Source organism: Chiloscyllium punctatum, unplaced genomic scaffold (assembly GCF_047496795.1).
Source record: "Chiloscyllium punctatum isolate Juve2018m unplaced genomic scaffold, sChiPun1.3 scaffold_56, whole genome shotgun sequence".
Classification (NCBI taxonomy): domain Eukaryota; kingdom Metazoa; phylum Chordata; class Chondrichthyes; order Orectolobiformes; family Hemiscylliidae; genus Chiloscyllium; species Chiloscyllium punctatum.
The window spans coordinates 645,982-673,601 of record NW_027309791.1 but is presented as its reverse complement, the minus strand read 5'-3'; positions in this window follow the sequence as shown (position 1 = coordinate 673,601).

The following is a 27,620-nucleotide window of genomic DNA, read 5'->3' as shown; positions in this document are numbered from 1 at the left end:
AGCCCCTCTGTTTCTCGCCCTCTGTTTCAGCCCCTCTGTTTCAGCCCCTCTGTTTCTGGCCCTCTGTTTCTGCCCCGCTGTTTCTCGCCCTCTGTTTCAGCCCCTCTGTTTCTCGCCCTCTGTTTCAGCCCCGCTGATTGAGCCCCTCTGTTTCAGCCCCTCTGAATCAGCCCCTGTGATTCAGCCCTTCTGTTTCAGCCCCTCTGTTTCAGCCCCTCTGTTTCAGCCCCTCTGTTTCTCGCCCTCAGTTTCAGCCCCTCTGTTTCTCGCCCTCTGTTTCAGCCCCTCTATTTCTCGCCCTCTGTTTCAGCCCCTCTGATTCAGCCCCTCTGATTCAGCCCCTCTGTTTCCCGCCCATCTGTTTCAGCCCCTCTGTTTCAGCCCCTCTGTTTCAGCCCCACTGTTTCAGCCCCTCTGTTTCAGCCCCTCTGTTTCTCGCCCTCTGTTTCAGCCCCTCTGTATCTCGCCCTCTGTTTCAGCCCCTCTGTTTCTCGCCCTCTGTTTCAGCCCCTCTGTTTCAGCACCTCTGTTTCAGCCCCTCTGTTTCAGCCCCTCTGTATCTCGCCCTGTGTTTCTCACCCTCTGTTTCTCGCCCTCTGTTTCAGCCCCTCTGTTTCTCGCCCTCTGTTTCAGCCCCTCTGTTTCTCGCCCTCTGTTTCAGCCCAGCTGATTGAGCCCCTCTGTTTCAGCCCCTCTGAATCAGCCCCTGTGATTCAGCCCTTCTGTTTCAGCCCCTCTGTTTCAGCCCCTCTGTTTCAGCCCCTCTGTTTCTCGCCCTCTGTTTCAGCCCCTCTGTTTCTCGCCCTCTGTTTCAGCCCCTCTGTTTCTCGCCCTCTGTTTGAGCCCCTCTGTTTTAGCCCCTCTGTTTCAGCCCCTCTGTTTCATCCCTTCTGTTTCTCGCCCTCTGTTTCAGCCCCTCTGTTTCTCGCCCTCTGTTTCAGCCCCTCTATTTCTCGCCCTCTGTTTCAGCCCCTCTGATTCAGCCCCTCTGATTCAGCCCCTCTGTTTCCCGCCCATCTGTTTCAGCCCCTCTGTTTCAGCCCCTCTGTTTCAGCCCCACTGTTTCAGCCCCTCTGTTTCAGCCCCTCTGTTTCTCGCCCTCTGTTTCAGCCCCTCTGTTTCTCCCCCTCTGTTTCAGCCCCTCTGTTTCTCGCCCTCTGTTTCAGCCCCTCTGATTCAGCCCCTCTGATTCAGCCCGTGTGTTTCAACCCCTCTGTTTCAGCCCCTCTGTTTCAGCCCCTCTGTATCTCGCCCTGTGTTTCTCACCCTTTGTTTCTCGCCCTCTGTTTCAGCCCATCTGTTTCTTGCCCTCTGTTTCAGCCCCTCTGTTTCTCGCCCTCTGTTTCAGCCCCTCTTTTTTTGCCCCTCTGTTTCAGCCCCTCTGTTTCTCGCCCTCTGTTTCAGCCCCTCTGTTTCAGCCCCTCTGTTTCTGGCCCTCTGTTTCTGCCCCGCTGTTTCTCGCCCTCTGTTTCAGCCCCTCTGTTTCTCGCCCTCTGTTTCAGCCCCGCTGATTGAGCCCCTCTGTTTCAGCCCCTCTGAATCAGCCCCTGTGATTCAGCCCTTCTGTTTCAGCCCCTCTGTTTCAGCCCCTCTGTTTCAGCCCCTCTGTTTCTCGCCCTCAGTTTCAGCCCCTCTGTTTCTCGCCCTCTGTTTCAGCCCCTCTATTTCTCGCCCTCTGTTTCAGCCCCTCTGATTCAGCCCCTCTGATTCAGCCCCTCTGTTTCCCGCCCATCTGTTTCAGCCCCTCTGTTTCAGCCCCTCTGTTTCAGCCCCACTGTTTCAGCCCCTCTGTTTCAGCCCCTCTGTTTCTCGCCCTCTGTTTCAGCCCCTCTGTATCTCGCCCTCTGTTTCAGCCCCTCTGTTTCTCGCCCTCTGTTTCAGCCCCTCTGTTTCAGCACCTCTGTTTCAGCCCCTCTGTTTCAGCCCCTCTGTATCTCGCCCTGTGTTTCTCACCCTCTGTTTCTCGCCCTCTGTTTCAGCCCCTCTGTTTCTCGCCCTCTGTTTCAGCCCCTCTGTTTCTCGCCCTCTGTTTCAGCCCAGCTGATTGAGCCCCTCTGTTTCAGCCCCTCTGAATCAGCCCCTGTGATTCAGCCCTTCTGTTTCAGCCCCTCTGTTTCAGCCCCTCTGTTTCAGCCCCTCTGTTTCTCGCCCTCTGTTTCAGCCCCTCTGTTTCTCGCCCTCTGTTTCAGCCCCTCTATTTCTCGCCCTCTGTTTCAGCCCCTCTGATTCAGCCCCTCTGATTCAGCCACTCTGTTTCCCGCCCATCTGTTTCAGCCCCTCTGTTTCAGCCCCTCTGTTTCAGCCCCACTGTTTCAGCCCCTCTGATTCAGCCCCTCTGTTTCTCGCCCTCTGTTTCAGCCCCTCTGTTTCTCGCCCTCTGTTTCAGCCCCTCTGTTTCTCGCCCTCTGTTTCAGCCCCTCTGATTCAGCCCCTCTGATTCAGCCCCTGTGTTTCAGCCCCTCTGTTTCAGCCCCTCTGTTTCAGCCCCTCTGTATCTCGCCCTGTGTTTCTCACCCTCTGTTTCTCGCCCTCTGTTTCAGCCCCTCTGTTTCTCGCCCTCTGTTTCAGCCCCTCTGTTTCTCGCCCTCTGTTTGAGCCCCTCTGTTTTAGCCCCTCTGTTTCAGCCCCTCTGTTTCATCCCTTCTGTTTCTCGCCCTCTGTTTCAGCCCCTCTGTTTCTCGCCCTCTGTTTCAGCCCCTCTATTTCTCGCCCTCTGTTTCAGCCCCTCTGATTCAGCCCCTCTGATTCAGCCCCTCTGTTTCCCGCCCATCTGTTTCAGCCCCTCTGTTTCAGCCCCTCTGTTTCAGCCCCACTGTTTCAGCCCCTCTGTTTCAGCCCCTCTGTTTCTCGCCCTCTGTTTCAGCCCCTCTGTTTCTCCCCCTCTGTTTCAGCCCCTCTGTTTCTCGCCCTCTGTTTCAGCCCCTCTGATTCAGCCCCTCTGATTCAGCCCGTGTGTTTCAACCCCTCTGTTTCAGCCCCTCTGTTTCAGCCCCTCTGTATCTCGCCCTGTGTTTCTCACCCTTTGTTTCTCGCCCTCTGTTTCAGCCCATCTGTTTCTTGCCCTCTGTTTCAGCCCCTCTGTTTCTCGCCCTCTGTTTCAACCCCTCTTTTTTTGCCCCTCTGTTTCAGCCCCTCTGTTTCAGCCCCACTGTTTCAGCCCCTCTGTTTCTCGCCCTCTTTGTCAGCGCCTCTGTTTCAGCCACTCTGTTTCAGCACCTCTGTTTCTCGCCCTCTGTTTCAGCCCCTCTGATTCAGCCCCTCTGTTTCAGCCCCTCTGATTCAGCCCCTCTGTTTCAGCCCCTCTGTTTAAGCCCCTCTGTTTCTCGCCCTCTGTTTCTCACCCTCTGTTTCTCGCACTCTGTTTCAGCCCCTCTGTTTCTCGCCCTCTGTATCAGACCCTCTGTTTCTCGTTCTCTGTTTCAGCCCCTCTGTTTCAGCCCCTCTGTTTCAGCCACTCTGTTTCAGCCCCTCTGTTTCAGCCCCTCTGTTTCAGCCCCTCTGTTTCTGCCCCTCTGATTCAGCCCCTCTGATTCAGCCCCTCTGTTTCCCGCCCCTCTGTTTCAGCCCCTCTGATTCAGCCCCTCTGTTTCAGCCCCTCTGTTTCACCCCCTCTGTTTCAGCCCCTCTGTTTCTCGCTCTCTGTTTCAGCCCCTCTGTTTCTCGCCCTCTGTTACAGCCCCTCTGTTTCTCGCCCTCTGTTTCAGCCCCTCTGATTCAGCCCCTCTGATTCAGCCCCTCTGATTCAGCCCCTCAGATTCAGCCCCTCTGTTTCCCGCCCTTCTGTTTAAGCCCCTCTGTTTCAGCCCCTCTGTTTCAGCCCCACTGTTTCAGCCCCTCTGTTTCAGCCCCTCTGTTTCTCGCCCTCTGTTTCAGCCCCTCTGTTTCTCGCCCTCTGATTCAGCCCCTCTGTTTCAGCCCGTCTGTTTCAGCCCCTCTGTTTCAGCCCCTCTGTTTCTCGCCCTCTGTTTCAGCCCCTCGGTTTCTCGCCCTCTGTTTCAGCCCCTCTGATTCAGCCCCTCTGTTTTAGCCCCTCTGATTCAGCCCCTCTGATTCAGCCCCTCTGATTCAGCCCCTCTGTTTCTCGCCCTCTGTTTCAGCCCCTCTGTTTCAGCCCCTCTGTTTCAGTCCCTCTGTTTCTCACCCTCTGTTTCAGCCCCTCTGATTCAGCCCCTCTGATTCAGCCCCTCTGATTCAGCCCCTCTGTTTCCCGCCCCTCTGTTTCAGCCCCTCTGTTTCTCGCCCTCTGTTTCAGCCCCTCTGTTTCTCGCCCTCTGTTTCAGCCCCTCTGTTTCAGCCCCTCTGTTTCAGCGCCTCTGTTTCTCGCCCTCTGTTTCAGCTCCTCTGTTTCTCGCCCTCTGTTTCAGCCCCTCTGTTTCTCGCCCTCTGTTTCAGCCCCTCTGTTTCAGCCACTCTGTTTCAGCCCCTCTATTTCAGCCCCTCTGTTTCAGCCCCTCTGTTTCAGCCACTCTGTTTCAGCCCCTCTGTTTCAGCCCCTCTGAATCAGCCCCTCTGATTCAGCCCTTCTGTTTCAGCCCCTCTGTTTCAGCCCCTCTGTTTCTCTCCCTCTGTTCCAGCCCCTCTCTTTCAGCCCCTCTGTTTCAGCCACTCTGTTTCAGCCCCTCTGTTTCAGCCCCACTGATTCAGCCCCTCTGATTCAGCGCCTCTATTTCCCGCCCCTCTGTTTCAGCCCCTCTGTTTCTCGCCCTCTGTTTCAGCCCCTCTGTTTCTCGCCCTCTGTTTCAGCCCCTCTGTTTCAGCCCCTCTGTTTCAGGCCCTCTGTTTCTCGACCTCTGTTTCAGCCCCTCTGATTCAGCTCCTCTGTTTCAGCCCCTCTGTTTCTCCCCCTCTGTTCCAGTCCCTCTCTTTCAGCCCCTCTGTTTCAGCCACTCTGTTTCAGCCCCTCTGTTTCAGCCCCTCTGTTTCAGCCACTCTGTTTCAGCCCCTCTGTTTCAGCCCCTCTGTTTCTCGCCCTCTGTTTCAACCCCTCTGTTTCACCCGTCTGTTTCAGCCACTCTGTTTCTCGCCCTCTGTTTCAGCCCCTCTGTTTCTCACCCTCTGCTTCAGCCACTCTGATTCAGCCCCTCTGTTTCTCGCCCTCTGTTTCGGGCCCTCTGTTTCTCGACCTCTGTTTCAGCCCCTCTGTTTCTCGCCCTCTGTTTCAGCCCCTCTGTTTCAGCACCTCTGTTTCAGCCCCTCTGTTTCAGCCCCTCTACTACTCGCCCTCTGTTTCAGCTCCTCTGTTTCTCGCCCTCTGTTTGAGCTCCTCTGTTTCAGCCCCTCTGTTTCTTGCCCTCTGTTTCTGCCCCTCTGTTTCTCGCCCTCTGTTTGAGCCCCTCTGTTTCTCGCCCTCTGTTTCAGCCCCGCTGATTGAGCCCCTCTGTTTCAGCCCCTCTGAATCAGCCCCTCTGATTCAGCCCTTCTGTTTCAGCCCCTCTGTTTCAGCCCCTCTGTTTCAGCCACTCTGTTTCTCGCCCTCTGTTTCAGCCCCTCTGTTTCTCGCCCTCTGTTTCAGCCCCTCTGTTTCAGCCCCTCTGATTCAGCACCTCTGTTTCAGCCCCTCTGTTTCAGCCCCTCTGTTTCTCGACCTCTGTTTCAACCCCTCTGTTTCTCGCCCTCTGTTTCAGCCCCTCTGATTCAGCCCCTCGGATTCAGCCCCTCTGATTCAGCCCCTCTGATTCAGCCCCTCTGTTTCCCGCCCCTCTGTTTCAGCCCCTCTGGTTCTCGCCCTCTGTTTCAGCCCCTCTGTTTCTCGCCCTCTGTTTCAGCCCCTCTGTTTCAGCCACTCTGTTTCAGCCCCTCTGTTTCAGCGCCTCTGTTTCTCGCCCTCTGTTTCAGCCCCTCTGTTTCTCGCCCTCTGTTTCAGCCCCTCTGATTCAGCCCCAATGTTTCTCGCCCTCTGTTTCAGCCCCTCTGTTTCTCGACCTCTGTTTCAGCCCCTCTGTTTCTCGCCCTCTGTTTCAGCCCCTCTGTTTCAGCCCCTCTGTTTCAGCCCCACTGTTTCAGCCCCTCTGTTTCTCGCCCTCTGTTTCAGCCCCTGTGTGTCTCGCCCTCTGTTTCAGCCCCGCTGTTTCAGCCCCTCTGTTTCTCGCCCTCTGTTTCTGCCCCTCTGTTTCTCGCCCTCTGTTTCAGCCCCTCTGTTTCTCGCCCTCTTATTCAGCCCCACTGATTCAGCCCCTCTGATTCAGCCACTCTGATTCAGCCCCTGTGATTCAGCCCTTCTGTTTCAGCCCCTCTGTTTCTGCCCCTCTGTTTCAGCCCCTCTGTTTCTCGCCCTCTGTTTCAGCCCCTCTGTTTCTCGCCCTCTGTTTCAGCCCCTCTATTTCTCGCCCTCTGTTTCAGCCCCTCTGATTCAGCCCCTCTGATTCAGCCCCTCTGTTTCCCGCCCATCTGTTTCAGCCCCTCTGTTTCAGCCCCTCTGTTTCAGCCCCACTGTTTCAGCCCCTCTGTTTCAGCCCCTCTGTTTCTCGCCCTCTGTTTCAGCCCCTCTGTTTCTCGCCCTCTGTTTCAGCCCCTCTGATTCAGCCCCTCTGATTCAGCCCCTGTGTTTCAGCCCCTCTGTTTCAGCCCCTCTGTTTCAGCCCCTCTGTATCTCGCCCTGTGTTTCTCACCCTCTGTTTCTCGCCCTCTGTTTCAGCCCCTCTGTTTCTCGCCCTCTGTTTCAGCCCCTCTGTTTCTCGCCCTCTGTTTGAGCCCCTCTGTTTTAGCCCCTCTGTTTCAGCCCCTCTGTTTCAGCCCCACTGTTTCAGCCCCTCTGTTTCTCGCCCTCTTTGTCAGCGCCTCTGTTTCAGCACCTCTGTTTCTCGCCCTCTGTTTCAGCCCCTCTGATTCAGCCCCTCTGTTTCAGCCCCTCTGATTCAGCCCCTCTGTTTCAGCCCCTCTGATTCAGCCCCTCTGTATCAGCCCCTCTGTTTCTCGCCCTCTGTTTCTCACCCTCTGTTTCTCGCACTCTGTTTCAGACCCTCTGTTTCTCGCCCTCTGTATCAGACCCTCTGTTTCTCGTTCTCTGTTTCAGCCCCTCTGTTTCAGCCCCTCTGTGTCTCGCCCTCTGTTTCAGCCCCTCTGTTTCAGCCCCTCTGTTTCTCGCCCTCTGTTTCTGCCCCTCTGTTTCTCGCCCTCTGTTTCAGCCCCTCTGTTTCTCGCCCTCTGTTTCAGCCCCACTGATTCAGCCCCTCTGTTTCAGCCCCTCTGAATCAGCCCCTCTGATTCAGCCCCTCTGTTTCAGCCCCTCTGTTTCAGCCCCTCTGTTGCAGCCCCTCTGTTTGTCGCTCTCTGTTTCAGCCCCTCTGTTTCCCGCCCTTCTGTTTCAGCCCCTCTGTTTCAGCCCCTCTGTTTCAGCCCCACGGTTTCAGCCCCTCTGTTTCAGCCCCTCTGTTTCTCGCCCTCTGTTTCAGCCGCTCTGTTTCTCGCCCTCTGTTTCAGCCCCTCTGTTTCTCGCCCTCTGATTCAGCCCCTCTGTTTCAGCCCGTCTGTTTCAGCCCCTCTGTTTCAGCCCCTCTGTTTCTCGCCCTCTGTTTCAGCCCCTCGGTTTCTCGCCCTCTGTTTCAGCCCCTCTGATTCAGCCCCTCTGTTTCAGCCCCTCTGATTCTGCCCCTCTGATTCAGCCCCTCTGATTCAGCCCCTCTGTTTCTCGCCCTCTGTTTCAGCCCCTCTGTTTCAGCCCCTCTGTTTCAGTCCCTCTGTTTCTCACCCTCTGTTTCAGCCCCTCTGATTCAGCCCCTCTGATTCAGCCCCTCTGATTCAGCCCCTCTGTTTCCCGCCCCTCTGTTTCAGCCCCTCTGTTTCTCGCCCTCTGTTTCAGCCCCTCTGTTTCTCGCCCTCTGTTTCAGCCCCTCTGTTTCAGCACCTCTGTTTCAGCGCCTCTGTTTCTCGCCCTCTGTTTCAGCTCCTCTGTTTCTCGCCCTCTGTTTCAGCCCCTCTGTTTCTCGCCCTCTGTTTCAGCCCCTCTGATTCAGCCCCTCTGTTTCAGCCCCTCTGTTTCTCCCCCTCTGTTCCAGCCCCTCTCGTTCAGCCCCTCTGTTTCAGCCACTCTGTTTCAGCCCCTCTGTTTCAGCCCCTCTGTTTCAGCCCCTCTGTTTCAGCCACTCTGTTTCAGCCCCTCTGTTTCAGCCCCTCTGTTTCTCGCCCTCTGTTTCAGCCCCTCTGTTTCTCGCCCTCTGTTTCAGCCCCTCTGTTTCAGCCCCTCTGTTTCAGCGCCTCTGTTTCTCGCCCTCTGTTTCAGCTCCTCTGTTTCTCGCCCTCTGTTTCAGCCCCTCTGTTTCTCGCCCTCTGTTTCAGCCCCTCTGTTTCAGCCACTCTGTTTCAGCCCCTCTATTTCAGCCCCTCTGTTTCAGCCACTCTGTTTCAGCCCCTCTGTTTCAGCCCCTCTGAATCAGCCCCTCTGATTCAGCCCTTCTGTTTCAGCCCCTCTGTTTCAGCCCCTCTGTTTCTCGCCCTCTGTTTCAGCCCCTCTGTTTCAGCCCCTCTGATTCAGCCCCTCAGATTCAGCGCCTCTATTTCCCGCCCCTCTGTTTCAGCCCGTCTGTTTCTCGCCCTCTGTTTCAGCCCCTGTTTCTCGCCCTCTGTTTCAGCCCCTCTGTTTCAGCCCCTCTGTTTCAGGCCCTCTGTTTCTCGACCTCTGTTTCAGCCCCTCTGATTCAGCTCCTCTGTTTCAGCCCCTCTGTTTCTCCCCCTCTGTTCCAGTCCCTCTCTTTCCGCCCCTCTGTTTCAGCCACTCTGTTTCAGCCCCTCTGTTTCAGCCCCTCTGTTTCAGCCACTCTGTTTCAGCCCCTCTGTTTCAGCCCCTCTGTTTCTCGCCCTCTGTTTCAACCCCTCTGTTTCACCCGTCTGTTTCAGCCACTCTGTTTCTCGCCCTCTGTTTCAGCCCCTCTGTTTCTCACCCTCTGCTTCAGCCACTCTGATTCAGCCCCTCTGTTTCTCGCCCTCTGTTTCGGGCCCTCTGTTTCTCGACCTCTGTTTCAGCCCCTCTGTTTCTCGCCCTCTGTTTCAGCCCCTCTGTTTCAGCACCTCTGTTTCAGCCCCTCTGTTTCAGCCCCTCTACTACTCGCCCTCTGTTTCAGCTCCTCTGTTTCTCGCCCTCTGTTTGAGCTCCTCTGTTTCAGCCCCTCTGTTTCTTGCCCTCTGTTTCTGCCCCTCTGTTTCTCGCCCTCTGTTTGAGCCCCTCTGTTTCTCGCCCTCTGTTTCAGCCCCGCTGATTGAGCCCCTCTGTTTCAGCCCCTCTGAATCAGCCCCTCTGATTCAGCCCTTCTGTTTCAGCCCCTCTGTTTCAGCCCCTCTGTTTCAGCCACTCTGTTTCTCGCCCTCTGTTTCAGCCCCTCTGTTTCTCGCCCTCTGTTTCAGCCCCTCTGTTTCAGCCCCTCTGATTCAGCACCTCTGTTTCAGCCCCTCTGTTTCAGCCCCTCTGTTTCTCGACCTCTGTTTCAACCCCTCTGTTTCTCGCCCTCTGTTTCAGCCCCTCTGATTCAGCCCCTCGGATTCAGCCCCTCTGATTCAGCCCCTCTGATTCAGCCCCTCTGTTTCCCGCCCCTCTGTTTCAGCCCCTCTGGTTCTCGCCCTCTGTTTCAGCCCCTCTGTTTCTCGCCCTCTGTTTCAGCCCCTCTGTTTCAGCCACTCTGTTTCAGCCCCTCTGTTTCAGCGCCTCTGTTTCTCGCCCTCTGTTTCAGCCCCTCTGTTTCTCGCCCTCTGTTTCAGCCCCTCTGATTCAGCCCCTCTGTTTCTCGCCCTCTGTTTCAGCCCCTCTGTTTCTCGACCTCTGTTTCAGCCCCTCTGTTTCTCGCCCTCTGTTTCAGCCCCTCTGTTTCAGCCCCTCTGTTTCAGCCCCACTGTTTCAGCCCCTCTGTTTCTCGCCCTCTGTTTCAGCCCCTCTGTGTCTCGCCCTCTGTTTCAGCCCCGCTGTTTCAGCCCCTCTGTTTCTCGCCCCTGTTTCTGCCCCTCTGTTTCTCGCCCTCTGTTTCAGCCCCTCTGTTTCTCGCCCTCTTATTCAGCCCCACTGATTCAGCCCCTCTGATTCAGCCCCTCTGATTCAGCCCCTGTGATTCAGCCCTTCTGTTTCAGCCCCTCTGTTTCTGCCCCTCTGTTTCAGCCCCTCTGTTTCTCGCCCTCTGTTTCAGCCCCTCTGTTTCTCGCCCTCTGTTTCAGCCCCTCTATTTCTCGCCCTCTGTTTCAGCCCCTCTGATTCAGCCCCTCTGATTCAGCCCCTCTGTTTCCCGCCCATCTGTTTCAGCCCCTCTGTTTCAGCCCCTCTGTTTCAGCCCCACTGTTTCAGCCCCTCTGTTTCAGCCCCTCTGTTTCTCGCCCTCTGTTTCAGCCCCTCTGTTTCTCGCCCTCTGTTTCAGCCCCTCTGATTCAGCCCCTCTGATTCAGCCCCTGTGTTTCAGCCCCTCTGTTTCAGCCCCTCTGTTTCAGCCCCTCTGTATCTCGCCCTGTGTTTCTCACCCTCTGTTTCTCGCCCTCTGTTTCAGCCCCTCTGTTTCTCGCCCTCTGTTTCAGCCCCTCTGTTTCTCGCCCTCTGTTTGAACCCCTCTGTTTTAGCCCCTCTGTTTCAGCCCCTCTGTTTCAGCCCCACTGTTTCAGCCCCTCTGTTTCTCGCCCTCTTTGTCAGCGCCTCTGTTTCAGCACCTCTGTTTCTCGCCCTCTGTTTCAGCCACTCTGATTCAGCCCCTCTGTTTCAGCCCCTCTGATTCAGCCCCTCTGTTTCAGCCCCTCTGATTCAGCCCCTCTGTATCAGCCCCTCTGTTTCTCGCCCTCTGTTTCTCACCCTCTGTTTCTCGCACTCTGTTTCAGACCCTCTGTTTCTCGCCCTCTGTATCAGACCCTCTGTTTCTCGTTCTCTGTTTCAGCCCCTCTGTTTCAGCCCCTCTGTGTCTCGCCCTCTGTTTCAGCCCCTCTGTTTCAGCCCCTCTGTTTCTCGCCCTCTGTTTCTGCCCCTCTGTTTCTCGCTCTCTGTTTCAGCCCCTCTGTTTCTCGCCCTCTGTTTCAGCCCCACTGATTCAGCCCCTCTGTTTCAGCCCCTCTGAATCAGCCCCTCTGATTCAGCCCATCTGTTTCAGCCCCTCTGTTTCAGCCCCTCTGTTGCAGCCCCTCTGTTTGTCGCTCTCTGTTTCAGCCCCTCTGTTTCCCGCCCTTCTGTTTCAGCCCCTCTGTTTCAGCCCCTCTGTTTCAGCCCCACGGTTTCAGCCCCTCTGTTTCAGCCCCTCTGTTTCTCGCCCTCTGTTTCAGCCCCTCTGTTTCTCGCCCTCTGTTTCAGCCCCTCTGTTTCTCGCCCTCTGATTCAGCCCCTCTGTTTCAGCCCGTCTGTTTCAGCCCCTCTGTTTCAGCCCCTCTGTTTCTCGCCCTCTGTTTCAGCCCCTCGGTTTCTCGCCCTCTGTTTCAGCCCCTCTGATTCAGCCCCTCTGTTTCAGCCCCTCTGATTCTGCCCCTCTGATTCAGCCCCTCTGATTCAGCCCCTCTGTTTCTCGCCCTCTGTTTCAGCCCCTCTGTTTCAGCCCCTCTGTTTCAGTCCCTCTGTTTCTCACCCTCTGTTTCAGCCCCTCTGATTCAGCCCCTCTGATTCAGCCCCTCTGATTCAGCCCCTCTGTTTCCCGCCCCTCTGTTTCAGCCCCTCTGTTTCTCGCCCTCTGTTTCAGCCCCTCTGTTTCTCGCCCTCTGTTTCAGCCCCTCTGTTTCAGCACCTCTGTTTCAGCGCCTCTGTTTCTCGCCCTCTGTTTCAGCTCCTCTGTTTCTCGCCCTCTGTTTCAGCCCCTCTGTTTCTCGCCCTCTGTTTCAGCCCCTCTGATTCAGCCCCTCTGTTTCAGCCCCTCTGTTTCTCCCCCTCTGTTCCAGCCCCTCTCGTTCAGCCCCTCTGTTTCAGCCACTCTGTTTCAGCCCCTCTGTTTCAGCCCCTCTGTTTCAGCCCCTCTGTTTCAGCCACTCTGTTTCAGCCCCTCTGTTTCAGCCCCTCTGTTTCTCGCCCTCTGTTTCAACACCTCTGTTTCACCGGTCTGTTTCAGCCACTCTGTTTCTCGCCCTCTGTTTCAGCCCCTCTGTTTCTCACCCTCTGTTTCAGCCACTCTGATTCAGCCCCTCTGTTTCTCGCCCTCTCTTTCAGCCCCTCTGTTTCTCGACCTCTGTTTCAGCCCCTCTGATTCTCGCCCTCTGTTTCAGCCCCTCTGTTTCTCGCCCTCTGTTTCAGCCCCTCTATTTCTCGCCCTCTGTTTCAGCCCCTCTGATTTAGCCCCTCTGATTCAGCCCCTCTGTTTCCCGCCCATCTGTTTCAGCCCCTCTGTTTCAGCCCCTCTGTTTCAGCCCCACTGTTTCAGCCCCTCTGTTTCAGCCCCTCTGTTTCTCGCCCTCTGTTTCAGCCCCTCTGTTTCTCGCCCTCTGTTTCAGCCCCTCTGTTTCTCGCCCTCTGTTTCAGCCCCTCTGATTCAGCTCCTCTGATTCAGCCCCTGTGTTTCAGCCCCTCTGTTTCAGCCCCTCTGTTTCAGCCCCTCTGTATCTCGCCCTGTGTTTCTCACCCTCTGTTTCTCGCCCTCTGTTTCAGCCCCTGTTTCTCGCCCTCTGTTTCAGCCCCTCTGTTTCTCGCCCTCTGTTTCAGCCCCTCTGATTCAGCCCCTCTGATTCAGCCCCTGTGTTTCAGCCCCTCTGTTTCAGCCCCTCTGTTTCAGCCCCTCTGCATCTCGCCCTGTGTTTCTCACCCTCTGTTTCTCGCCCTCTGTTTCAGCCCCTCTGTTTCTCGCCCTCTGTTTCAGCCCCTCTGTTTCTCGCCCTCTGTTTCAGCCCTTCTGTTTCAGCCCCTCTGTTTCAGCCCCTCTGTTTCAGCCCCTCTGTTTCTCGCCCTCTGTTTCAGCCCCTCTGTTTCTCGCCCTCTGTTTCAGCCCCTCTATTTCTCGCCCTCTGTTTCAGCCCCTCTGATTCAGCCCCTCTGATTCAGCCCCTCTGTTTCCCGCCCATCTGTTTCAGCCCCTCTGTTTCAGCCCCTCTGTTTCAGCCCCACTGTTTCAGCCCCTCTGTTTCAGCCCCTCTGTTTCTCGCCCTCTGTTTCAGCCCCTCTGTTTCTCGCCCTCTGTTTCAGCCCCTCTGTTTCTCGCCCTCTGTTTCAGCCCCTCTGATTCAGCCCCTCTGATTCAGCCCCTGCGTTTCAGCCCCTCTGTTTCAGCCCCTCTGTTTCAGCCCCTCTGTATCTCGCCCTGTGTTTCTCACCCTCTGTTTCTCGCCCTCTGTTTCAGCCCCTCTGTTTCTCGCCCTCTGTTTCAGCCCCTCTGTTTCTCGCCCTCTGTTTGAGCCCCTCTGTTTTAGCCCCTCTGTTTCAGCCCCTCTGTTTCAGCCCCACTGTTTCAGCCTCTCTGTTTCTCGCCCTCTTTGTCAGCGCCTCTGTTTCAGCCACGCTGTTTCAGCACCTCTGTTTCTCGCCCTCTGTTTCAGCCCCTCTGATTCAGCCCCTCTGTTTCAGCCCCTCTGATTCAGCCCCTCTGTTTCAGCCCCTCTGATTCAGCCCCTCTGTTTCAGCCCCTCTGTTTCTCGCCCTCTGTTTCTCACCCTCTGTTTCTCGCACTCTGTTTCAGACCCTCTGTTTCTCGCCCTCTGTATCAGACCCTCTGTTTCTCGTTCTCTGTTTCAGCCCCTCTGTTTCAGCCCCTCTGTTTCATCCACTCTGTTTCAGCCCCTCTGTTTCAGCCCCTCTGTTTCAGCCCCTCTGTTTCTCGCCCTCTGATTCAGCCACTCTGATTCAGCCCCTCTGTTTCAGCCCCTCTGTTTCAGCCCCTCTGTTTCTGCCCCGCTGTTTCTCGCCCTCTGTTTCAGCCCCTCTGTTTCTCGCCCTCTGTTTCAGCCCCGCTGATTGAGCCCCTCTGTTTCAGCCCCTCTGAATCAGCCCCTCTGATTCAGCCCTTCTGTTTCAGCCCCTCTGTTTCAGCCCCTCTGTTTCAGCCCCTCTGTTTCTCGCCCACTGTTTCAGCCCCTCTGTTTCTCGCCCTCTGTTTCAGCCCCTCTATTTCTCGCCCTCTGTTTCAGCCCCTCTGATTCAGCCCCTCTGATTCAGCCCCTCTGTTTCCCGCCCATCTGTTTCAGCCCCTCTGTTTCAGCCCCACTGTTTCAGCCCCACTGTTTCAGCCCCTCTGTTTCAGCCCCTCTGTTTCTCGCCCTCTGTTTCAGCCCCACTGTTTCTCGCCCTCTGTTACAGCCCCTCTGTTTCTCGCCCTCTGTTTCAGCCCCTCTGATTCAGCCCCTCTGATTCAGCCCCTGTGTTTCAGCCCCTGTTTCAGCCCCTCTGTTTCAGCCCCTCTGTTTCAGCCACTCTGTTTCAGCCCCTCTGTTTCAGCCCCTCTGTTTCTCGCCCTCTGTTTCAGCCACTCTGTTTCAGCCCCTCTGATTCAGCACCTCTGTTTCAGCCCCTCTGTTTCAGCCCCTCTGTTTCTCGACCTCTGTTTCAACCCCACTGTTTCAGCCCCTCTGTTTCTCGCCCTCTTTGTCAGCGCCTCTGTTTCAGCCACTCTGTTTCAGCACCTCTGTTTCTCGCCCTCTGTTTCAGCCCCTCTGTTTCTCGCCCTCTTTGTCAGCGCCTCTGTTTCAGACACTCTGTTTCAGCCCCTCTATTTCTCGCCCTCTGTTTCAGCCCCTCTGATTCAGCCCCTCTGATTCATCCCCTCTGTTTCCCGCCCATCTGTTTCAGCCCCTCTGTTTCAGCCCCTCTGTTTCAGCCCCACTGTTTCAGCCCCTCTGTTTCAGCCCCTCTGTTTCTCGCCCTCTGTTTCAGCCCCTCTGTTTCTCGCCCTCTGTTTCAGCCCCTCTGTTTCTCGCCCTCTGTTTCAGCCCCTCTGATTCAGCCCCTCTGATTCAGCCCCTGTGTTTCAGCCCCTCTGTTTCAGCCCCTCTGTTTCAGCCCCTCTGTATCTCGCCCTGTGTTTCTCACCCTCTGTTTCTCGCCCTCTGTTTCAGCCCCTCTGTTTCTCGCCCTCTGTTTCAGCCCCTCTGTTTCTCGCCCTCTGTTTCAGCCCCTCTGTTTTAGCCCCTCTGTTTCAGCCCCTCTGTTTCAGCCCCACTGTTTCAGCCCCTCTGTTTCTCGCCCTCTTTGTCAGCGCCTCTGTTTCAGCCACTCTGTTTCAGCACCTCTGTTTCTCGCCCTCTGTTTCAGCCCCTCTGATTCAGCCCCTCTGTTTCAGCCCCTCTGATTCAGCCCCTCTGTTTCAGACCCTCTGATTCAGCCCCTCTGTTTCAGCCCCTCTGTTTCTCGCCCTCTGTTTCTCACCCTCTGTTTCTCGCACTCTGTTTCAGACCCTCTGTTTCTCGCCCTCTGTATCAGACCCTCTGTTTCTCGTTCTCTGTTTCAGCCCCTCTGTTTCAGCCCCTCTGTTTCATCCACTCTGTTTCAGCCCCTCTGTTTCAGCCCCTCTGTTTCAGCCCCTCTGTTTCTCGCCCTCTGATTCAGCTACTCTGATTCAGCCCCTCTGTTTCAGCCCCTCTGTTTCAGCCCCTCTATTTCTGCCCCACTGTTTCTCGCCCTCTGTTTCAGCCCCTCTGTTTCTCGCCCTCTGTTTCAGCCCCGCTGATTGAGCCCCTCTGTTTCAGCCCCTCTGAATCAGCCCCTCTGATTCAGCCCTTCTGTTTCAGCCCCTCTGTTTCAGCCCCTCTGTTTCAGCCCCTCTGTTTCTCGCCCTCTGTTTCAGCCCCTCTGTTTCTCGCCCTCTGTTTCAGCCCCTCTATTTCTCGCCCTCTGTTTCAGCCCCTCTGATTCAGCCCCTCTGATTCAGCCCCTCTGTTTCAGCCCCTCTGTTTCCCGCCCATCTGTTTCAGCCCCTCTGTTTCAGCCCCACTGTTTCAGCCCCACTGTTTCAGCCCCTCTGTTTCAGCCGCTCTGTTTCTCGCCCTCTGTTTCAGCCCCACTGTTTCTCGCCCTCTGTTACAGCCCCTCTGTTTCTCGCCCTCTGTTTCAGCCCCTCTGATTCAGCCCCTCTGATTCAGCCCCTGTGTTTCAGCCCCTCTGTTTCAGCCCCTCTGTTTCAGCCCCTCTGTTTCAGCCACTCTGTTTCAGCCCCTCTGTTTCAGCCCCTCTGTTTCTCGCCCTCTGTTTCAGCCACTCTGTTTCAGCCCCTCTGATTCAGCACCTCTGTTTCAGCCCCTCTGTTTCAGCCCCTCTGTTTCTCGACCTCTGTTTCAACCCCACTGTTTCAGCCCCTCTGTTTCTCGCCCTCTTTGTCAGCGCCTCTGTTTCAGCCACTCTGTTTCAGCACCTCTGTTTCTCGCCCTCTGTTTCAGCCCCTCTGATTCAGCCCCTCTGTTTCAGCCCCTCTGATTCAGCCCCTCTGTTTCAGCCCCTCTGTTTCAGCCCCTCTGTTACAGCCCCTCTGTTTCTCGCCCTCTGTTTCTCACCCTCTGTTTCTCGCACTCTGTTTCAGCCCCTCTGTTTCTCGCCCTCTGTATCAGACCCTCTGTTTCTCGTTCTCCGTTTCAGCCCCTCTGTTTCAGCCCCTCTGTTTCAGCCACTCTGTTTCAGCCCCTCTGATTCAGCCCCTCTGTTTCTAGCCCTCTGTTTCTCGCCCTCTGTTTCAGGCCCTCTGTTTCTCGCCCTCTGTTTCAGCCACTCTGTTTCGCGCTCTCAGTTTCAGCCCCTCTGTTTCAGCCCCTCTGTTTCTCGCCCTCTGTTTCTGCCCCTCTGTTTCTCGCCCTCTGTTTCAGCCTCTCTGTTTCTCGCCCTCTGTTTCAGCCCCGCTGATTCAGCCCCTCTGTTTCAGTCCCTCTGATTCAGCCCCTCTGTTTCTCGCCCTCTGTTTCAGCCCCTCTGTTTCAGCCCTTCTGTTTCAGCCCCTCTGTATCAGCCCCTCTGTTTCTCGCCTTCTGTTTCAGCCCCTCTGTTTCTCGCCCACTGTTTCAGCCCCTCTGATTTAGTCCCACTGTTTCAGCCCCTCTGTTTCAGCCCCTCTGTTTCTCGCCCTCTGTTTCAGCCCCTCAGTTTCGCACTCTCTGTTTCAGCCCCTCTGTTTCAGCCCCTCTGTTTCTCACCCTCTGTTTCTGCCCCTCTGTTTCTCACCCTCTGTTTCAGCCCCTCTGTTTCTCGCCCTCTGTTTCAGCCCCACTGATTCAGCCCCTCTGTTTCAGCCCCTCTGTTTCAGCCCCTCTGTTTCAGCCCCACTGTTTCAGCCCCTCTGTTTCAGCCCCTCTGTTTCTCGCCCTCTGTTTCAGCCCCTCTGTTTCTCGCCCTCTGTTTCAGCCCCTCTGTTTCTCGCCCTCTGTTTCAGCCCCTCTGATTCAGCCCCTCTGATTCAGCCCCTGTGTTTCAGCCCCTCTGTTTCAGCCCCTCTGTTTCAGCCCCTCTGTATCTCGCCCTGTGTTTCTCACCCTCTGTTTCTCGCCCTCTGTTTCAGCCCCTCTGTTTCTCGCCCTCTGTTTCAGCCCCTCTGTTTCTCGCCCTCTGTTTCAGCCCCGCTGATTGAGCCCCTCTGTTTCAGCCCCTCTGAATCAGCCCCTGTGATTCAGCCCTTCTGTTTCAGCCCCTCTGTTTCAGCCCCTCTGTTTCAGCCCCTCTGTTTCTCGCCCTCTGTTTCAGCCCCTCTGTTTCTCGCCCTCTGTTTCAGCCCCTCTATTTCTCGCCCTCTGTTTCAGCCCCTCTGATTCAGCCCCTCTGATTCAGCCCCTCTGTTTCCCGCCCATCTGTTTCAGCCCCTCTGTTTCAGCCACTCTGTTTCAGCCCCACTGTTTCAGCCCCTCTGTTTCAGCCCCTCTGTTTCTCGCCCTCTGTTTCAGCCCCTCTGTTTCTCGCCCTCTGTTTCAGCCCCTCTGTTTCTCGCCCTCTGTTTCAGCCCCTCTGATTCAGCCCCTCTGATTCAGCCCCTGTGTTTCAGCCCCTCTGTTTCAGCCCCTCTGTTTCACCCCCTCTGTATCTCGCCCTCTGTTTCTCACCCTCTGTTTCTCGCCCTCTGTTTCAGCCCCTCTGTTTCTCGCCCTCTGTTTCAGCCCCTCTGCTTCTCGCCCTCTGTTTGAGCCCCTCTGTTTTAGCCCCTCTGTTTCAGCCCCTCTGTTTCAGCCCCACTGTTTCAGCCCCTCTGTTTCTCGCCCTCTTTGTCAGCGCCTCTGTTTCAGCCACTCTGTTTCAGCACCTCTGTTTCTCGCCCTCTGTTTCAGCCCCTCTGATTCAGCTCCTCTGTTTCAGCCCCTCTGATTCAGCCCCTCTGTTTCAGCCCCTCTGATTCAGCCCCTCTGTTTCAGCCCCTCTGTTTCTCGCCCTCTGTTTCTCACCCTCTGTTTCTCGCACTCTGTTTCAGACCCTCTGTTTCTCGCCCTCTGTATCAGACCCTCTGTTTCTCGTTCTCTGTTTCAGCCCCTCTGTTTCAGCCCCTCTGTTTCATCCACTCTCTTTCAGCCCGTCTGTTTCAGCCCCTCTGTTTCAGCCCCTCTGTTTCTCGCCCTCTGATTCAGCCACTCTGATTCATCCCCTCTGTTTCAGCCCCTCTGTTTCAGCCCCTCTGTTTCTGCCCCGCTGTTTCTCGCCCTCTGTTTCAGCCCCTCTGTTTCTCGCCCTCTGTTTCAGCCCCGCTGATTGAGCCCCTCTGTTTCAGCCCCTCTGAATCAGCCCCTCTGATTCAGCCCTTCTGTTTCAGCCCCTCTGTTTCAGCCCCTCTGTTTCAGCCCCTCTGTTTCTCGCCCTCTGTTTCAGCCCCTCTGTTTCTCGCCCTCTGTTTCAGCCCCTCTATTTCTCGCCCTCTGTTTCAGCCCCTCTGATTCAGCCCCTCTGATTCAGCCCCTCTGTTTCCCGCCCATCTGTTTCAGCCCCTCTGTTTCAGCCCCACTGTTTCAGCCCCACTGTTTCAGCCCCTCTGTTTCAGCCCCTCTTTTTCTCGCCCTCTGTTTCAGCCCCACAGTTTCTCGCCCTCTGTTACAGCCCCTCTGTTTCTCGCCCTCTGTTTCAGCCCCTCTGATTCAGCCCCTCTGATTCAGCCCCTGTGTTTCAGCCCCTCTGTTTCAGCCCCTCTGTTTCAGCCCCTCTGTTTCAGCCACTCTGTTTCAGCCCCTCTGTTTCAGCCCCTCTGTTTCTCGCCCTCTGTTTCAGCCACTCTGTTTCAGCCCCTCTGATTCAGCACCTCTGTTTCAGCCCCTCTGTTTCAGCCCCACTGTTTCTCGACCTCTGTTTCAACCCCACTGTTTCAGCCCCTCTGTTTCTCGCCCTCTTTGTCAGCGCCTCTGTTTCAGCCACTCTGTTTCAGCACCTCTGTTTCTCGCCCTCTGTTTCAGCCCCTCTGTTTCTCGCCCTCTTTGTCAGCGCCTCTGTTTCAGACACTCTGTTTCAGCCCCTCTATTTCTCGCCCTCTGTTTCAGCCCCTCTGATTCAGCCCCTCTGATTCAGCCCCTCTGTTTCCCGCCCATCTGTTTCAGCCCCTCTGTTTCAGCCCCTCTGTTTCAGCCCCACTGTTTCAGCCCCTCTGTTTCAGCCCCTCTGTTTCTCGCCCTCTGTTTCAGCCCCTCTGTTTCTCGCCCTCTGTTTCAGCCCCTCTGTTTCTCGCCCTCTGTTTCAGCCCCTCTGATTCAGCCCCTCTGATTCAGCCCCTGTGTTTCAGCCCCTCTGTTTCAGCCCCTCTGTTTCAGCCCCTCTGTATCTCGCCCTGTGTTTCTCACCCTCTGTTTCTCGCCCTCTGTTTCAGCCCCTCTGTTTCTCGCCCTCTGTTTCAGCCCCTCTGTTTCTCGCCCTCTGTTTGAGCCCCTCTGTTTTAGCCCCTCTGTTTCAGCCCCTCTGTTTCAGCCCCACTGTTTTAGCCCCTCTGTTTCTCGCCCTCGTTGTCAGCGCCTCTGTTTCAGCCACTCTGTTTCAGCACCTCTGTTTCTCGCCCTCTGTTTCAGCCCCTCTGATTCAGCCCCTCTGTTTCAGCCCCTCTGATTCAGCCCCTCTGTTTCAGCCCCTCTGTTTCTCGCCCTCTGTTTCTCACCCTCTGTTTCTCGCACTCTGTTTCAGACCCTCTGTTTCTCGCCCTCTGTATCAGACCCTCTGTTTCTCGTTCTCTGTTTCAGCCCCTCTGTTTCAGCCCCTCTGTTTCATCCACTCTGTTTCAGCCCCTCTGTTTCAGCCCCTCTGTTTCAGCCCCTCTGTTTCTCGCCCTCTGATTCAGCCACTCTGATTCAGCCCCTCTGTTTCAGCCCCTCTGTTTCAGCCCCTCTGTTTCTGCCCCACTGTTTCTCGCCCTCTGTTTCAGCCCCTCTGTTTCTCGCCCTCTGTTTCTGCCCCGCTGATTGAGCCCCTCTGTTTCAGCCCCTCTGAATCAGCCCCTCTGATTCAGCCCTTCTGTTTCAGCCCCTCTGTTTCAGCCCCTCTGTTTCAGCCCCTCTGTTTCTCGCCCTCTGTTTCAGCCCCTCTGTTTCTCGCCCTCTGTTTCAGCCCCTCTATTTCTCGCCCTCTGTTTCAGCCCCTCTGATTCAGCCCCTCTGATTCAGCCCCTCTGTTTCAGCCCCTCTGTTTCCCGCCCATCTGTTTCAGCCCCTCTGTTTCAGCCCCACTGTTTCAGCCCCACTGTTTCAGCCCCTCTGTTTCAGCCCCTCTGTTTCTCGCCCTCTGTTTCAGCCCCACTGTTTCTCGCCCTCTGTTACAGCCCCTCTGTTTCTCGCCCTCTGTTTCAGCCCCTCTGATTCAGCCCCTCTGATTCAGCCCCTGTGTTTCAGCCCCTCTGTTTCAGCCCCTCTGTTTCAGCCCCTCTGTTTCAGCCACTCTGTTTCAGCCCCTCTGTTTCAGCCCCTCTGTTTCTCGCCCTCTGTTTCAGCCACTCTGTTTCAGCCCCTCTGATTCAGCACCTCTGTTTCAGCCCCTCTGTTTCAGCCCCTCTGTTTCTCGCCCTCTTTGTCAGCGCCTCTGTTTCAGCCACTCTGTTTCAGCACCTCTGTTTCTCGCCCTCTGTTTCAGCCCCTCTGATTCAGCCCCTCTGTTTCAGCCCCTCTGATTCAGCCCCTCTGTTTCAGCCCCTCTGTTTCAGCCCCTCTGTTACAGCCCCTCTGTTTCTCGCCCTCTGTTTCTCACCCTCTGTTTCTCGCACTCTGTTTCAGCCCCTCTGTTTCTCGCCCTCTGTATCAGACCCTCTGTTTCTCGTTCTCCATTTCAGCCCCTCTGTTTCAGCCCCTCTGTTTCAGCCACTCTGTTTCAGCCACTCTGTTTCAGCCCCTCTGTTTCTCGCCCTCTGTTTCTCGCCCTCTGTTTCAGCCCCTCTGTTTCTCGCCCTCTGTTTCAGCCACTCTGTTTCGCGCTCTCAGTTTCAGCCCCTCTGTTTCAGCCCCTCTGTTTCTCGCCCTCTGTTTCTGCCCCTCTGTTTCTCGCCCTCTGTTTCAGCCTCTCTGTTTCTCGCCCTCTGTTTCAGCCCCGCTGATTCAGCCCCTCTGTTTCAGTCCCTCTGATTCAGCCCCTCTGTTTCTCGCCCTCTGTTTCAGCCCCTCTGTTTCAGCCCTTCTGTTTCAGCCCCTCTGTATCAGCCCCTCTGTTTCTCGCCCTCTGTTTCAGCCCCTCTGTTTCTCGCCCTCTGTTTCAGCCTCTCTGTTTCTCGCCCTCTGTTTCAGCCCCGCTGATTCAGCACCTCTGTTTCAGTCCCTCTGATTCTGCCCCTCTGTTTCTCGCCCTCTGTTTCAGCCCCTCTGTTTCAGCCCTTCTGTTTCAGCCCCTCTGTATCAGCCCCTCTGTTTCTCGCCCTCTGTTTCAGCCCCTCTGTTTCTCGCCCTCTGTTTCAGCCCCTCTGTTTCAGCCCCTCTGTTTCAGCCACTCTGTTTCAGCCTCTCTGTTTCTCGCCTTCTGTTTCAGCCCCTCTGTTACTCGCCCTCTGTTTCAGCCCATCTCATTTAGTCCCACTGTTTCAGCCCCTCTGTTTCAGCCCCTCTGTTTCTCGCCCTCTGTTTCAGCCCCTCAGTTTCGCACTCTCTGTTTCAGCCCCTCTGTTTCAGCCCCTCTGTTTCTCACCCTCTGTTTCTGCCCCTCTGTTTCTCACCCTCTGTTTCAGCCCCTCTGTTTCTCGCCCTCTGTTTCAGCCCCTCTGATTCAGCCCCTCTGTTTCAGCCCCTCTGAATCAGCCCCTCTGATTCAGACCCTCTGTTTTAGATCCGCTGTTTCAGCCCCTCTGTTTCTCGCGCTCTGTTTCAGCCCCTATGTTTCTCACCCTCTGTTTCAGCCCCTCTGTTTCTCGCCCTCTGTTTCAGCCCCTCTGTTTCTCGCCCTCTGTTTCAGCCCCTCTGATTCAGCCCCACTGTTTCTCGCCCTCTGTTTCAGCCCCTCTGTTTCTCGCCCTCTGTTTCAGCCCCTCTGTTTCTCGCCTTCTGTTTCAGCCCCGCTGATTCAGCCCCTCTGTTTCTGCCCCTCTGAATCAGCCCCTTTGATTCAGCCCCTCTGTTTCAGCCCCTCTGATTCTCGCCCTCTGTTTCTCGCCCTCTGTTTCTTACACTCTGTTTCTCGTCCTCTGTTTCAGCCCCTCTGATTCAGCCCCTCTGATTCAGCCCCTCTGTTTCCGGCCCTTCTGTTTCAGCCCCTCTGTTTCAGCCCCTCTGTTTCTTGCCCTCTGTTTCAGCCCCTCTGTTTCACGCCCTCTGTTTCAGCCCCTCTGTTTCTCGCCCTCTGTTTCAGCCCCTCTGATTCAGCCCCTCTGTTTCAGCCCCTCTGTTTCTCCCCCTCTGTTCCAGCCCCTCTCTTTCAGCCCCTCTGTTTCAGCCACTCTGTTTCAGCCCCTCTGTTTCAGCCCCTCTGTTTCAGCCCCTCTGTTTCAGCCACTCTGTTTCAGCCCCTCTGATTCAGCCCCTCTGTTTCAGCCCCTCTGTTTCAGCCCCTCTGTTTTAGCCCCTCTGTATCTTGCCTCTGTTTCTCACCCTCTGTTTCTCGCCCTCTGTTTCAGCCCCTCTGTTTCTCGCCCTCTGTTTCAGCCCCTCTGTTTTAGCCCCTCTGTTTCAGCCCCTCTGTTTCAGCCCCACTGTTTCAGCCCCTCTGTTTCTCGCCCTCTTTGTCAGCGCCTCTGTTTCAGACACTCTGTTTCAGCCCCTCTGTTTCTCGCCCTCTGTTTCAGCCCCTCTGATTCAGCCCCTCTGTTTCAGCCCCTCTGTTTCTCGCCCTCTGTTTCAGCCCCTCTGTTTCGCGCCCAGTGTTTCAGCCTCTCTGTTTCTCGCCCTCTGTTTCAGCCCCTCTGTTTCTCGCCCTCTGTTTCAGCCCCTCTGTTTCTCGCCCTCTGTTTCAGCCCCTCTGATTCAGCCACTCTGATTCAGCCCCTCTGTTTCAGCCCGTCTGTTTCAGCCCCTCTGTTTCAGCCCCTCTGTTTCTCGCCCTCTGTTTCAGCCCCTCGGTTTCTCGCCCTCTGTTTCAGCCCCTCAGATTCAGCCCCTCTGTTTCAGCCCCTCTGATTCTGCCCCTCTGATTCAGCCCCGCTGATTCAGCCCCTCTGTTTCTCGCTCTCTGTTTCACCCCCTCTGTTTCAGCCCCTCTGTTTCTCGCCCTCTGTTTCAGCCCCACTGTTTCTCGCCCTCTGTTACAGCCCCTCTGTTTCTCGCCCTCTGTTTCAGCCCCTCTGATTCAGCCCCTCTGATTCAGCCCCTGTGTTTCAGCCCCTCTGTTTCAGCCCCTCTGTTTCAGCCCCTCTGTTTCAGCCACTCTGTTTCAGCCCCTCTGTTTCAGCCCCTCTGTTTCTCGCACTCTGTTTCAGCCCCTCTGTTTCTCGCCCTCTGTATCAGACCCTCTGTTTCTCGTTCTCCGTTTCAGCCCCTCTGTTTCAGCCCCTCTGTTTCAGCCACTCTGTTTCAGCCACTCTGTTTCAGCCCCTCTGTTTCTCGCCCTCTGTTTCTCGCCCTCTGTTTCAGCCCCTCTGTTTCTCGCCCTCTGTTTCAGCCACTCTGTTTCGCGCTCTCAGTTTCAGCCCCTCTGTTTCAGCCCCTCTGTTTCTCGCCCTCTGTTTCTGCCCCTCTGTTTCTCGCCCTCTGTTTCAGCCTCTCTGTTTCTCGCCCTCTGTTTCAGCCCCGCTGATTCAGCCCCTCTGTTTCAGTCCCTCTGATTCAGCCCCTCTGTTTCTCGCCCTCTGTTTCAGCCCCTCTGTTTCAGCCCTTCTGTTTCAGCCCCTCTGTATCAGCCCCTCTGTTTCTCGCCCTCTGTTTCAGCCCCTCTGTTTCTCGCCCTCTGTTTCAGCCTCTCTGTTTCTCGCCCTCTGTTTCAGCCCCGCTGATTCAGCACCTATGTTTCAGTCCCTCTGATTCAGCCCCTCTGTTTCTCGCCCTCTGTTTCAGCCCCTCTGTTTCAGCCCTTCTGTTTCAGCCCCTCTGTATCAGCCCCTCTGTTTCTCGCCCTCTGTTTCAGCCCCTCTGTTTCTCGCCCTCTGTTTCAGCCCCTCTGTTTCAGCCCCTCTGTTTCAGCCACTCTGTTTCAGCCTCTCTGTTTCTCGCCTTCTGTTTCAGCCCCTCTGTTACTCGCCCTCTGTTTCAGCCCATCTCATTTAGTCCCACTGTTTCAGCCCCTCTGTTTCAGCCCCTCTGTTTCTCGCCCTCTGTTTCAGCCCCTCAGTTTCGCACTCTCTGTTTCAGCCCCTCTGTTTCAGCCCCTCTGTTTCTCACCCTCTGTTTCTGCCCCTCTGTTTCTCACCCTCTGTTTCAGCCCCTCTGTTTCTCGCCCTCTGTTTCAGCCCCTCTGATTCAGCCCCTCTGTTTCAGCCCCTCTGAATCAGCCCCTCTGATTCAGACCCTCTGTTTTAGATCCGCTGTTTCAGCCCCTCTGTTTCTCGCGCTCTGTTTCAGCCCCTATGTTTCTCACCCTCTGTTTCAGCCCCTCTGTTTCTCGCCCTCTGTTTCAGCCCCTCTGTTTCTCGCCCTCTGTTTCAGCCCCTCTGATTCAGCCCCACTGTTTCTCGCCCTCTGTTTCAGCCCCTCTGTTTCTCGCCCTCTGTTTCAGCCCCTCTGTTTCTCGCCTTCTGTTTCAGCCCCGCTGATTCAGCCCCTCTGTTTCTGCCCCTCTGAATCAGCCCCTTTGATTCAGCCCCTCTGTTTCAGCCCCTCTGATTCTCGCCCTCTGTTTCTCGCCCTCTGTTTCTTACACTCTGTTTCTCGTCCTCTGTTTCAGCCCCTCTGATTCAGCCCCTCTGATTCAGCCCCTCTGTTTCCGGCCCTTCTGTTTCAGCCCCTCTGTTTCAGCCCCTCTGTTTCTTGCCCTCTGTTTCAGCCCCTCTGTTTCACGCCCTCTGTTTCAGCCCCTCTGTTTCTCGCCCTCTGTTTCAGCCCCTCTGATTCAGCCCCTCTGTTTCAGCCCCTCTGTTTCTCCCCCTCTGTTCCAGCCCCTCTCTTTCAGCCCCTCTGTTTCAGCCACTCTGTTTCAGCCCCTCTGTTTCAGCCCCTCTGTTTCAGCCCCTCTGTTTCAGCCACTCTGTTTCAGCCCCTCTGATTCAGCCCCTCTGATTCAGCCCCTGTGTTTCAGCCCCTCTGTTTCAGCCCCTCTGTTTTAGCCCCTCTGTATCTTGCCTCTGTTTCTCACCCTCTGTTTCTCGCCCTCTGTTTCAGCCCCTCTGTTTCTCGCCCTCTGTTTCAGCCCCTCTGTTTCTCGCCCTCTGTTTCAGCCCCTCTGTTTTAGCCCCTCTGTTTCAGCCCCTCTGTTTCAGCCCCACTGTTTCAGCCCCTCTGTTTCTCGCCCTCTTTGTCAGCGCCTCTGTTTCAGACACTCTGTTTCAGCCCCTCTGTTTCTCGCCCTCTGTTTCAGCCACTCTGATTCAGCCCCTCTGTTTCAGCCCCTCTGTTTCTCGCCCTCTGTTTCAGCCCCTCTGTTTCGCGCCCAGTGTTTCAGCCCCTCTGTTTCTCGCCCTCTGTTTCAGCCCCTCTGTTTCTCGCCCTCTGTTTCAGCCCCTCTGTTTCTCGCCCTCTGTTTCAGCCCCTCTGATTCAGCCACTCTGATTCAGCCCCTCTGTTTCAGCCCGTCTGTTTCAGCCCCTCTGTTTCAGCCCCTCTGTTTCTCGCCCTCTGTTTCAGCCCCTCGGTTTCTCGCCCTCTGTTTCAGCCCCTCAGATTCAGCCCCTCTGTTTCAGCCCCTCTGATTCTGCCCCTCTGATTCAGCCCCGCTGATTCAGCCCCTCTGTTTCTCGCTCTCTGTTTCACCCCCTCTGTTTCAGCCCCTCTGTTTCTCGCCCTCTGTTTCAGCCCCTCTGTTTCAGCCCCTCTGATTCAGCCCCTCTGATTCAGCCCCTCTGATTCAGCCCCTCTGTTTCCCGCCCCTCTGTTTCAGCCCCTCTGTTTCAGCCCCACTGTTTTAGCCCCTCTGTTTCTCGCCCTCGTTGTCAGCGCCTCTGTTTCAGCCACTCTGTTTCAGCACCTCTGTTTCTCGCCCTCTGTTTCAGCCCCTCTGATTCAGCCCCTCTGATTCAGCCCCTCTGATTCAGCCCCTCTGTTTCAGCCCCTCTGTGTCTCGCCCTCTGTTTCAGCCCCTCTGTTTCAGCCCCTCTGTTTCTCGCCCTCTGTTTCTGCCCCTCTGTTTCTCGCCCTCTGTTTCAGCCCCTCTGTTTCTCGCCCTCTGTTTCAGCCCCACTGATTCAGCCCCTCTGTTTCAGCCCCTCTGAATCAGCCCCTCTGATTCAGCCCCTCTGTTTCAGCCCCTCTGTTTCAGCCCCTCTGTTGCAGCCCCTCTGTTTGTCGCTCTCTGTTTCAGCCCCTCTGTTTCCCGCCCTTCTGTTTCAGCCCCTCTGTTTCAGCCCCTCTGTTTCAGCCCCACGGTTTCAGCCCCTCTGTTTCAGCCCCTCTGTTTCTCGCCCTCTGTTTCAGCCGCTCTGTTTCTCGCCCTCTGTTTCAGCCCCTCTGTTTCTCGCCCTCTGATTCAGCCCCTCTGTTTCAGCCCGTCTGTTTCAGCCCCTCTGTTTCAGCCCCTCTGTTTCTCGCCCTCTGTTTCAGCCCCTCGGTTTCTCGCCCTCTGTTTCAGCCCCTCTGATTCAGCCCCTCTGTTTCAGCCCCTCTGATTCTGCCCCTCTGATTCAGCCCCTCTGATTCAGCCCCTCTGTTTCTCGCCCTCTGTTTCAGCCCCTCTGTTTCAGCCCCTCTGTTTCAGTCCCTCTGTTTCTCACCCTCTGTTTCAGCCCCTCTGATTCAGCCCCTCTGATTCAGCCCCTCTGATTCAGCCCCTCTGTTTCCCGCCCCTCTGTTTCAGCCCCTCTGTTTCTCGCCCTCTGTTTCAGCCCCTCTGTTTCTCGCCCTCTGTTTCAGCCCCTCTGTTTCAGCACCTCTGTTTCAGCGCCTCTGTTTCTCGCCCTCTGTTTCAGCTCCTCTGTTTCTCGCCCTCTGTTTCAGCCCCTCTGTTTCTCGCCCTCTGTTTCAGCCCCTCTGATTCAGCCCCTCTGTTTCAGCCCCTCTGTTTCTCCCCCTCTGTTCCAGCCCCTCTCGTTCAGCCCCTCTGTTTCAGCCACTCTGTTTCAGCCCCTCTGTTTCAGCCCCTCTGTTTCAGCCCCTCTGTTTCAGCCACTCTGTTTCAGCCCCTCTGTTTCAGCCCCTCTGTTTCTCGCCCTCTGTTTCAGCCCCTCTGTTTCTCGCCCTCTGTTTCAGCCCCTCTGTTTCAGCCCCTCTGTTTCAGCGCCTCTGTTTCTCGCCCTCTGTTTCAGCTCCTCTGTTTCTCGCCCTCTGTTTCAGCCCCTCTGTTTCTCGCCCTCTGTTTCAGCCCCTCTGTTTCAGCCACTCTGTTTCAGCCCCTCTATTTCAGCCCC